Genomic DNA, 10,427 nt, shown 5'->3' with positions numbered 1-10,427 from the left:
TTTTTTTAATTTTTTTAAAGATTTTATTTATTTATTTGAGAGAGAGAGAACGAGAGATAGCACGAGAGGGAAGAGGGTCCGAGGGAGAAGCAGACTCCCTGCTGAGCAGGGAGCCCGATGTGGGACTCGATCCCAGGACTCCAGGATCATGACCTGAGCCGAAGGCAGTCGCTTAGCCAACTGAGTCACCCAGGCGCCCTCTTTTTTTTTTTAATGTTAAGATTTTATTTACAAAGCTTTGTTGTACAGAAAGTAAAAATGCTGTTACAGTCTCGGTGTAACCGGTAGCCACAGACGGCCAGCTCCCCAGTCACAGCTCTCCACGCTACAGCAAGTCTGACATGAAAACCTAACAATGCTTACAATTTTGTTGGAGTGAAGTCCCCAAGCTTGGCGGTGAATTTCCAAGAGGGGCTAAATGGAGGAAGGTGGAATGCCACAGGAACTATTCTTTGGCTCTTTGGGTGGGTGGGTGTCCTGGGGTTTGTATCACAGCTACTCTTTTTTTTCTTTTTTAAACGGCTACCAAATCCATATGAGCGGTCCAACCAATACTGAACAGTTCTTTCTTTCCAAGTTATTTGGGGTCTTAATCATCTTCTCCTTCATCGTCTGTTTCTCTCTTCCTCTTTTCGCCTTTCGCACTTCTTCCTCTTCTTCACCTTCATCTTCTTCGTCTTCATCTTCATCCACTTCTCCATCACGTCCAGATTCTTCTTCCTCGCCACTGACTTCGTCTTCATCCTCCTGTTCCTCAGCCACACCACGCACCTCAGCATCTGAGCCAGGGGCTTCCCGGGCCCCCCGATCACAGCCGTCCAGGTAGGTCAGCCGGGGCAGGAGCTCGAAGACGCTCTCCGGTAGTCACTCAGGTCAGTAACCTCACAGTTAAACAGATCCAGGCTTTTCCGATAGTCCAACTTTTTCAAAGGTTCCAAGGTGCTGATATCTTTCAGTTTATTTCCACTTAAGTTTAGATGGGTAAGATTTGGAAGTTTTTCTGCTAACATGTCCAGACCGCCAAAGATTCTATCGTCACTGAGCTCAAGCTTTTTCAATTTAGGTAGTTTGGGGAGATTTGAAACTGAAATCTTGCCTATAATTGCCTACATTTATTAAACTGAGGAACTCCAAGTTCACAAATTCAGCTGTTAAGCCCTCAATTTTCCCATCATTTGATTTGCAATTATCCAGGACAAGTTCTCGAACAGCTGCCGGGGGCCGGTTGCTCAGCTCCAGGTGGATCCTCCTCTTCTTGTCCATGTTTCCCTCTTGCCCCCTCTTCAAACTTAACTTTCCGCGGCGGGGGCGGAGGGGGGAGAGGCGTCCCGGCCTGCGCAGCGAGGGCCGTCGGAAGGGCTCTGCGGGCTGTAGAGGCCGCCGGCGCGGTCCCAGGCGGCGGGCGGCGTGCGGGCTGGCGAGCGGAGCCCCCCTCCTGGAGCCAAGTTACTCAGGGGAGCGGGGAGAAACCATGGAGCGAAAAGGGGGCTGGAGCGCAGCGCTGGTCTCACTACTGCCGCCCCCGGCCGCGGCCCCGCACTGCGCTTAAACCGGCGACGCGGCGCGGGCGGCTGCTCGGCTCCACTCGGCCCCGCGCGGCGCTGCTCGGCTCGGCGGCCGCGGCTGCACCGAGGACCGGGCGGCGGGGAGACGCGCGGCGGGAGGGGCGGGAGGGGCGGAGGCCGGAGGGGGGGCGGGGGTAAAGCCAGATAGTCTCTATTTTTGCTCAATTTTTATGGCTTTATTTATCACTGTCTGTGAAGGGGATATTAAATTCTCAACTATAGTTGTTGATTTGTATATTTCTTCCCACAGTCCTGTCAGTTATTGCTTTATATATTTTGAATTATTATTACAATTATATCGTAAGATACATAAATATCCATGTACTTTTTACTGTTTCTTTTGATCAATAGGTAACATTATTCTTTGGGTTTTGGATTCCATTTTGTCAGGTTTTGGGACTGCCCTCCCAGCTTTCTTTGGCTTCATATTTGCCTGGTGTATCTCTCCCCTCTCACAATTTTTTTTTTTTTTTTTTTAGCTTTTCCCTGTTTCTTTGCTTGAAATGTGTCTAAGACAATGTGTTGGTGGATATTGTTTTCTTTAATCCAATGTGGGAGTCTCATTTTAAATTGGTAAGTTTAACCCATTTGGGTTTTTTGTTATTATTTGATTAGAACTTATCTCTGCCATCTTATGTCCTATTTTCCATGTGTTTTGTGTGTTTTCCCTCTTTTCTGTTGTTCATTGGGTAGGTTGAGTTTTTCTCTGCTGTAAAAACCATGCATCCTATTTTGCTCTTATTGCGATTTCCTCCTCTTGTCTCATCGATCGGCTATCATCTCTCATAGTGTTAAGTAAGAGTCGTAAAAATGGGTGTCCTTGCCTTGTAGCCAATGTCTTCAGCAATTCTGCATTAAATGTGATGTGTGCTCTGAATAACCACATTTTTTCTATTATCATAATTAATGGTAAAACTCACTTCCCCCCTCCTGACTTGCCCCCGAGGCATGAGGAGTTTAACCCTCATTCGCTTTCATACTCTCCTCCTTGCCAGGCTTGCTAATAAAGGCTGGGGTCCTTCCGAATGAGCACACATTAATATATAAATGTACACATTTTTTTTTTTTTGCAGGAACAGTGCTGCATTCATACAATAGCAGTATTTCTAATGCATTTAATATTAAGTACGTGTGGCAGAGGGCAGTATGTGTTTACCCTGATGTCCATTTTCTGTTTCACAGAACCTTTGATTTTTACCGGGGCTCATGGCTGCATTGAATGAGGACTCCGTTTCCTGTCTTCCTTTGTGGTTAGGTGAGATCATGTAATTAGGCTCATAGGGTTGAATGGCATTGTTTTATGGTAGCTTTTGGAGTGCTTTGCCTCTTCTCGCTCTCCTTCCTCCCTTGCTACTTGGAATATGGATGGCATGGCTGGAGCTTCATGATGGGACTTGAGCAGGAGGGCTGTCCCCTAGGAATGGGAGTGACCAACGATTCTGCAGATGCTAAGCCAGCCCTGGCCTGCCTATCTTCAGACTTGGAAATAAGACAAACATAAACATCTACCTGCTTTAAGTCCCTGTCGCTTTGTGTCACTATTAACCGAAGCTGAACTTAATCCTAACCGCTATAGTTAGGATTTTGGGGTCTTCATTTTTTATTGCCCATCATTTCATATCATGACTTTTATGTTCTTTATTTTGATTTGACATTTGGTCTGGGAAGCTGGTCTTCGAACTAATCAGATTTGGATTTAAATTCTTGTTTTGTCATTTGTTAGCCAAAAACCAGGACTATTTTCTGTATTTAACCTCATTTCTTTATTTGCAAATAGCTAATAGCATGCATCTTGCATGGCTGTGGAGGGAGTCAATGTTTATAAAATGTTTCACAAAATGTTTGTCCTATAATAGCCTCCTGATGCAGTCTTTTTGGTCATTGTCCTCTTTACTCCCCATGTTGGGGAGTCATATCCTGCTCCACAGAATAATATTCCAAAATAATTCTCATAAAAATTGTTATATTTTGGCACCGGGTGACTTGTTTCCATGACAGGTGATCCACTCAATAGCTTTCCCCTGTTTGTCTCAGGGTACCTTGTGCCATTTGCCAGTGCCTAGGATGGGAGTTTTCTACATGGTCTTAACTTAAAAATATGTCACCATCTATTACCTTTAAATATCATTTTCAGGAATGATAGAGAAGTACATACTTAGACCCTTTACACAAAGTGATGAACTTCAAGTTTTCTGCAGTGAGTTGGTGGATTGAATTGAGTTCCGGTCGTTCAGTGGGACAGGCCCTCCGAATGTGTGACAAAGAAAGCAAGCCCTCTGCTCTCAAGTGGTTCAGGGAGACGGACAGGAGGAAAGCACATTTGCTTAAGGATATGAACCACACAGAGGAAGGACTAATTAGTGCTAAGGGGAGATTGGAGGTGGCAGGTAAGTGTTCATACATCAGACTGTACCTGAAGTGGACTTTGAAGAGAAGTAGGGATTTCCCTGCAGGTGATTGGCAATGTTTTAGGGAGACCTGGACAGGGGGATTTAGATGAAGAGAACGGACCCCTCTGAGGAATATGGGTGCAAACTAGGACAGCCGCCTGAGCGCCTGGGAGTGGCTCTATCTTGTCGAGTCTGGGCGGCAAAATGCTTAGAGTCTGTGCCACTCTGGGGCTGGATAGACAGAAAGCTACCGAGGTTAGAGTCTGCATTTCCCAGAGACCCCTGAGGCAGCAGAGTTGGGGAAGGATTGGCTTATTCAGGGGGCAGCCCAGAGAAGAAGCCGATGCCATCATCCACACGGGGAGTGAGAAGGGCTGAAGTCAGGTAATGTCATCTAGGGGTGGAGAGAAGGGGGCAAGTTTGAGGCGTATCAAGGGGATGAAGCTGACAGCACTTGGCTGCCGATTGGATGTGGGAGTTCAAGGCTGTCTGTCCTCCCCGCCCCCCCACCCCGGCCCTCGCTTTCTGGACTGAGTGACTGACTGACTGATGAGGCCATTAACCAGGACAGAGCCCCTGTGAGGAGAAGGCAGCAGAGGAAGACAATGAGCTCAGTTTGGGGCATGATAAGATGGTGCTGCCTTTTCAGAAACCTTTGCCTGGCCACTCAAGTCCTATCTTGATTTTTCTAGGTTGTTTCTTGAAGCCAGCTCTCATTTACCTGCCTCTGTTGTTGGCATGTAACAGCAGCCTGGTTTCAGGCGTGTGGTGTTTGAGGGAGCGTACTTGGCACCCCAGGAGAAAGCTGAAGAAATGGCGTTGGAGTTTGAGAAGGCAGACTCAGTGCGCTGTGAGTCTGTGCTCGAATCCCCAGGGAGTTCCTTACAGGGAAAGGAAGTGAACCCGCAGGAGACACGTTGGAAGAGATGAAGGAGGAACCCTGGACAAGCCCAAGCACTGGGAAATAATGGGAGTACTCTGGCCTCAGCTCCATGCCTGGAGGAGGCTGGCCTCGGGGGTAGAGGACTCATTTCTCCTCCCGGCACCCGGGTGGGCTGGTGTCCTCCATGTTCTCTCGCTGCCCTGCTTGGCCCAGAGGACAAGGGCAGGGGTGGGAAGAGTGAGTGGTGGAAACATGAGGAGAAGAGCAAGGCCGTGCCTGCTGGGAACCACCCGGGATGAGGTCCTGGCGCATTCTGCCCCATGGCCCAGATACTTTGCGCCCACCCCGATCTCAAGTCTGCCTCACCCGCCACTTCCCTTCCCCTGTTTCTCTTCCCAGTGGGACTGTGGGAGGGAAGATCTAAGAAAGTCTGTGCTACTGCCCATCTGGAAAATGAGCTAAAAAATCCGAGTTTGTAACAAGCATAATTTTTGTAGTGGGCATAATTTGTGTCTTAATAAAGTTTCTCCAAATACGATTTCACAGCGACCCTCTCAATTTCCAGTCAAACCCCTACAAATTTGGTGATTTCAGGTACTTCTGTGATGTGGAAGGGCATTCAGTCCTGTCTCAAGATGTCTCTGTTTGGGCTAATGCACTTGTTAACTTTTGAAATGTTGTGGTGATTCAGCTGGGAATTTGGGCGACATCACACAGGGACAGCCCTGATCAACTATGACGGGGGCTCTCCTCGGCTGGCTGGAAGCCTGAGAGTTAAAGCACCCTGTGCTGCTTATTCTTTCATTGATTGGGGAGGTAATTTACTTGAGAGGATTGCAGTAGCGTGAGGGCTGTTTTTCTAATGAGGCAGTCCTAAGACATCGAGTTTTCTACATGGCAGGGCGACGTGGTGAAGGGCAAAGTCATGAGGTTCAGATCCCGGTGACCTAAACTGGAAAACTGCCTTCACCACCTATTTGTAGGGTGATCTTGGCAAGTGACTTGACCTCCCCGTGTCTCAGTCACCTCATTTACAAAATGGGGGTGATGACTTCTGCTTCCTGGGGCCACTGCAGGGATTAGATGAGATGAAGCACGTAAGACGGCGAAAGAGAGCACGGGCTTGATCAGGCGCCTTTCCCTCCCTCTGAGAGAAGCTGGATTGGAAAAGCGCAGCAACTAGGAGCAAAGAACCTGGATTCACATACCACCTCGGATCCGCTCAGCTCTGAGAAGCCCTTCACTTCTCTGGCCTCACTTGCCTCATCTGTAAAAGAGGATTCATATAATTATGCTCTCTAATTACTTCTCCCTGAGGCTATGAGGCCCTCGACTGTATTGTTGAAAGTCTTTTAAGAGCCAGGAAGCCTTCTTAGTTGTTGTGCTGTAGGAGGATGTGTATGAAGGGTCAAGAAGGAGACTGGAGGGAATGTCCTGGTCTGTATAGGATTTGTGTGGGGAAGACATTCATTCAATATGCAAGAGATATTTGTTAGTGTGGGCTTAACCTACGTCTACCCTAGGAGTTAGCCTGGTCTGGAGGACTGAGTGGAGTTGAGATTTGACCCTAGCATTGATTCAGAGGAAGGCACTGGGTCGGGGAAGACAGTATCGTGGTGCATATGCATGGCTTTAGGCCAAGGGGGTCCTTGTGGGGGTTGAGGTGGGATTCCAAGGAAGACAGTCCTTCACTCCAGATACTTTCAACAGATGTCTGAGCCTTAAAGGAAGTGACTGTGAATGGGTTGTATCTTAATGGCCCTGGTACTAAGCAGACCCATAGTAATCTATACTGAATGAATAACTGTGTTGACTGTGTCTCTGTAGGACATAGAAAAGATAAGGCATAGATAGATTTGGAATTGAGGATGGCAGCAACATTGACTTCCCGTGTACTTGGCATTGAGCTTCAGTGCCTAATAAGCAGCAACTGGGCCTTGCTGGGCACTGGGCCATGGCCCCACTCTTTGAGTAGGTAAAGGAAAGAGATACTGTAACAGCTCTCAGAGGACAAGAGGTAAATTGCCTATGTCTCATGGTAGCTAAGAGGTCTCATTCGCAAAGCTCATATAGGAAACCTCTTGGCCACTTAGAGAACTGGCTGGAAGGAAGTTTGGAGGATTCAGAGTTTCCATGGAACAAGTGGAGCTGTAGTCAGAGAAATACTTTTGGAAGCCCAGGCCGATGTGTTGTAATCTATGTCCAAGGAATCTTGGATAGAGACATGAATGAGCTGGAGTCTCAATTCCTAACAGACTGTCTAGTCTAATGATGAAGTACCTCCCTGATTTAGGATGCAAGGAGGTAACTAGGTTTGGAAGAGAGGCCAAGGACAGGTGACAGTACTCGAAGGAAGATGAGATGCCATCTGGCTCAGGACAGCAGTGGAGGGGTGGGCTTTGATCTGGGCAGGATTAGACCAGGGAGATGAGGCAGAGAGTCATTCTGACACCAGTTCTGAAGCCCTGTGAGGAACAACCCAACTGTCCCCACCTGTGTCACGTGTGTATGCTGTCCTTCTCCACTGGGGCTGGGAAGGTGGTATCACGAGAGGAAGACATGGCTTCAGAGCCTGCACGTCTCCTCTCTCCACTCAGATCTTGGAGATACCTTTCCAGGTACCCTTTATCAGAGCTCTTTACAGCTTGATGCTGACAGTCTGGCTTCCATAGGGCCACCTAATTAATCTTTCAGAAGCATGACTATTTATGTTATGACCCTGCTCTAAAGCCTTCGATGACTCCCAATTACCTCTACAAAGTTTTTTTTTTTTTTTTTTTTTAACTTTCTTGATGAAAAGAATTACTGGTCTATCAGAACTTTCCCCCAGAAATTCTAAACCAGTATGTCTAGGTTAGGCTCCAACCATCCATTTCTTTGATAAGCACTCCAGATAATTCTTAAGCTCAAGAAAACTTGTGAAAACTGCAGAGTAAATTCTAAACTCATGAGCCTGACTCTGGAGAATGCAATAACCTGGTCCTCAGAAAGAGAACAGATGGATGTTCTGGGAAAGTTGGAAAGAAGTCAAGTCTGGAATTAGCATAGTACCAGGTTAGAGGTCTGGCTCCTGGTCTGGTTCCATCTCGGCCACTGACTCACACGGTGGCCTTGGACTCTACTTTCCTCTCAATGGGCCTTGGTATTTTCTCTTCTGTAGTACAGGAGGTCAGGATCATAATATTGGCTCCCAATCAACCTCTGGTTTTGGCAAGGTTCTCCGGAAAAGGCAGAGGTATGCTCAGAAAAACATACCCCTTTGAAGTTCTAATGTTGCCAAGCACTACTGGGGTTTGCTTTCCTATCCTGGGACCTGGGTAAAGTTGGAAAAGGCAGTACATCATGGATAAGCCCATGGTCAGAGCCAGAAAAGGTTGGCCTGGGGCACCAGCATGTACACCATTCCCTATGTGGGGCTAGAAGAACAATCAGTCCTGTGATTCAAGGTGAGCTCATGGAACCAGAGGTGAGGTCAAACCACAGGTCAGAAATGTAGGATGCTGGGAAGGGTCCACACATCTACTAGCATCAGGTGGGGCTCTCATCTGGGCTGGGTGCCTGTGGAGTACAGTACTGTGGCGTGCATGAGGCCAGTTGGTTTCTGGTAGTTTCTGGTTGGAGGCTCCTAGGAGCTTTAAAAATCCTTTGGCAATTCATGGCATGGACAACTAAGACCTGCCAAAGATGTGGGGAGATCCACTAGATAATGTCAGCCGGGGTGCTGGGGAGGGATCTTTCTTGGCAGGCCACTGTCCCCTGCCCCCCTCCTTCCCGGCTCCTGCCCCCCCACCTCCTGCCCAGGACCAGTGATTTGTGGAGTCTGCGCTGTGCACTGTCATCCTGGTGGAGGTGCAGATGGAGGGGTAGTGAAGCAACACCGTTTGTTTTTGGGAAGCAACAAAACTGAAAACCTTGTGTCATTTTAACAAAGAAGAAATGAAACTGCAGGCAATTAGGCAGGAGTGTATCAGTTAGTGAGCCAAAAATGTGCTTTACAATATTTTGATGATTCAATGCTGTCAAACAAAAACAAAATTAAAAAGGAAAAAGAAAAAACCCTCAAAACAAATACCAGAAAACCGGCAGAAATTGTTAAATAATCCCTTCATTTAAGTGCACTTAAAATTTTGGAAACAGGATAAAAACAGACCCATTCGTAAGGGTACAGAGTTAACACAGGGCGATCGAGTTCCCCGTTTAGAAGGAATATAGTTGTGCTGAAGCCCCTCCGAGGCTTCCCTCTCAGCAAGTTTGACCAACAAACTACTGTGGTCTTCCATCCACTCCCCAGCCTGGGAAATGGAGGCGGGAGCAGACCAGGCACCAAACACATTCCCTCCTGGGGTCTGACCTTCGTGTCCCTCCTCAGCCAGGCCAAGAACTGTGTGAAGCAAGTCTTGTGCAAGTCGGTAGATGAGGAAGAATGCATTTCGCTATGACTTTTGGGTTGACCCCAGCTTTGATGCTCACTGGCTATGGGAGCTGAGGGAAGACAGATCAGCTTTGAGAGTTTCTAGTGTCCCCATTTGCAAGTTAGGGTAATGATCCCTATGTCACAAGGTCATTCTCAGGATTAAATGAGAAACTATATAAAAAGTTGGTGATGTATACTAGCAGCTAAACACAGGCTCCTTCCCTGTCCTCAGATCGTCAGTGTCAAAGATAACCAGTATCTCCGGGAGTGCAGACACACGCAAGCATTTCCCGCCCCAACTGGCTTTGTGAGTGAAAGAAAGGGTCCTTTGGCCACATGGCTATGTGTGACCATGCTGGGTGCCAGGCTTGGAAGATTCCCTGGAAGGTTTGTAGAAAGTTACCTTTCTATAGGGACGACTTCCCTCATTTCCCCACAAATGTTTAGTCTCCAGAGGAAACCCATACAAAGAAGTCTGTGTTTTCTCGAGGTTACTTCTTTGTTCTTTCCAAGTCGAGTGTGCATGTCGTTTTCCACCTGCTTTGTATCTCTTCATTGCCTTAATTCCTTCAACTCTGGAGCCCAGGAAAGACATTCACTGCCTAGAGAACAAATTGGTATATGATTTCATTCATTCATTCATTCATTCTCTCACGTGTTCATTCATTCAACATAGATACACATGTTCACATAGAAGCTGCTAATATGGTCTGCTTATAGGGGGTGGAATGTGGGATGTAGGATGGAGGAAGTCGAAGAGGGAGCTCAGAATGCAGGGAGGAGGTTGCAGACATAAAGATGCCTCCTGTGGGGTGATGGCTAGCCTCTACAATAAATGGCCACCATTGCCACGTGTGGTGGAGTGCCCCCAATAGTGTCCATGATGCCTGTTCAGAGGTACCTTCCTGTGGCTGGGCCCTCAGCCTGGGAGCAGCTGGGCAGGGCTTCTTTCGGCTGAGTTAGGGAAAGGCTGAGACTGCCCTGGGTAGACCACGTGTCTGTTGGAGTTTGAGCACCATTCTGAGATGTGTGTGGGGGCAGGTGTGGCCCGGATGTGTGTGACACTGAGTGTGTGACACTCAGTTACCATGATCACACCCAGGATGATCCATCCACAGAAACCCACAAACCCAGAGAACTGGACAGCCGCTAAAGATCACTTAGATGGCACTATC

General features: G+C 47.7%; 1 long non-coding RNA gene and 1 pseudogene across 1 annotated transcript; one reads left to right on the top strand and one right to left on the bottom strand.

Annotated features, from left to right (window-relative positions):
- Positions 1 to 201: 201 nt before the first annotated feature.
- LOC112807580 (putative acidic leucine-rich nuclear phosphoprotein 32 family member C) lies at positions 202 to 1,427 on the bottom strand (annotated as a pseudogene).
- A 297-nt stretch (positions 1,428 to 1,724) lies between these two features.
- Positions 1,725 to 5,327, top strand: LOC141370295 (uncharacterized). Its single transcript, XR_012374199.1, has 4 exons — positions 1,725 to 2,138; positions 2,748 to 2,820; positions 3,700 to 3,952; positions 4,648 to 5,327. It is a non-coding gene; the product is annotated as an uncharacterized lncRNA (long non-coding RNA).
- Positions 5,328 to 10,427: the final 5,100 nt, after the last annotated feature.

Source organism: Callorhinus ursinus, unplaced genomic scaffold (genome assembly GCF_003265705.2).
Source record: "Callorhinus ursinus isolate GAN/ISIS: 27379988/994484 unplaced genomic scaffold, GSC_fseal_2.0 scaffold31, whole genome shotgun sequence".
NCBI classification, from domain to species: domain Eukaryota; kingdom Metazoa; phylum Chordata; class Mammalia; order Carnivora; family Otariidae; genus Callorhinus; species Callorhinus ursinus.
This window is presented reverse-complemented; position numbering and strand designations above follow the sequence as displayed.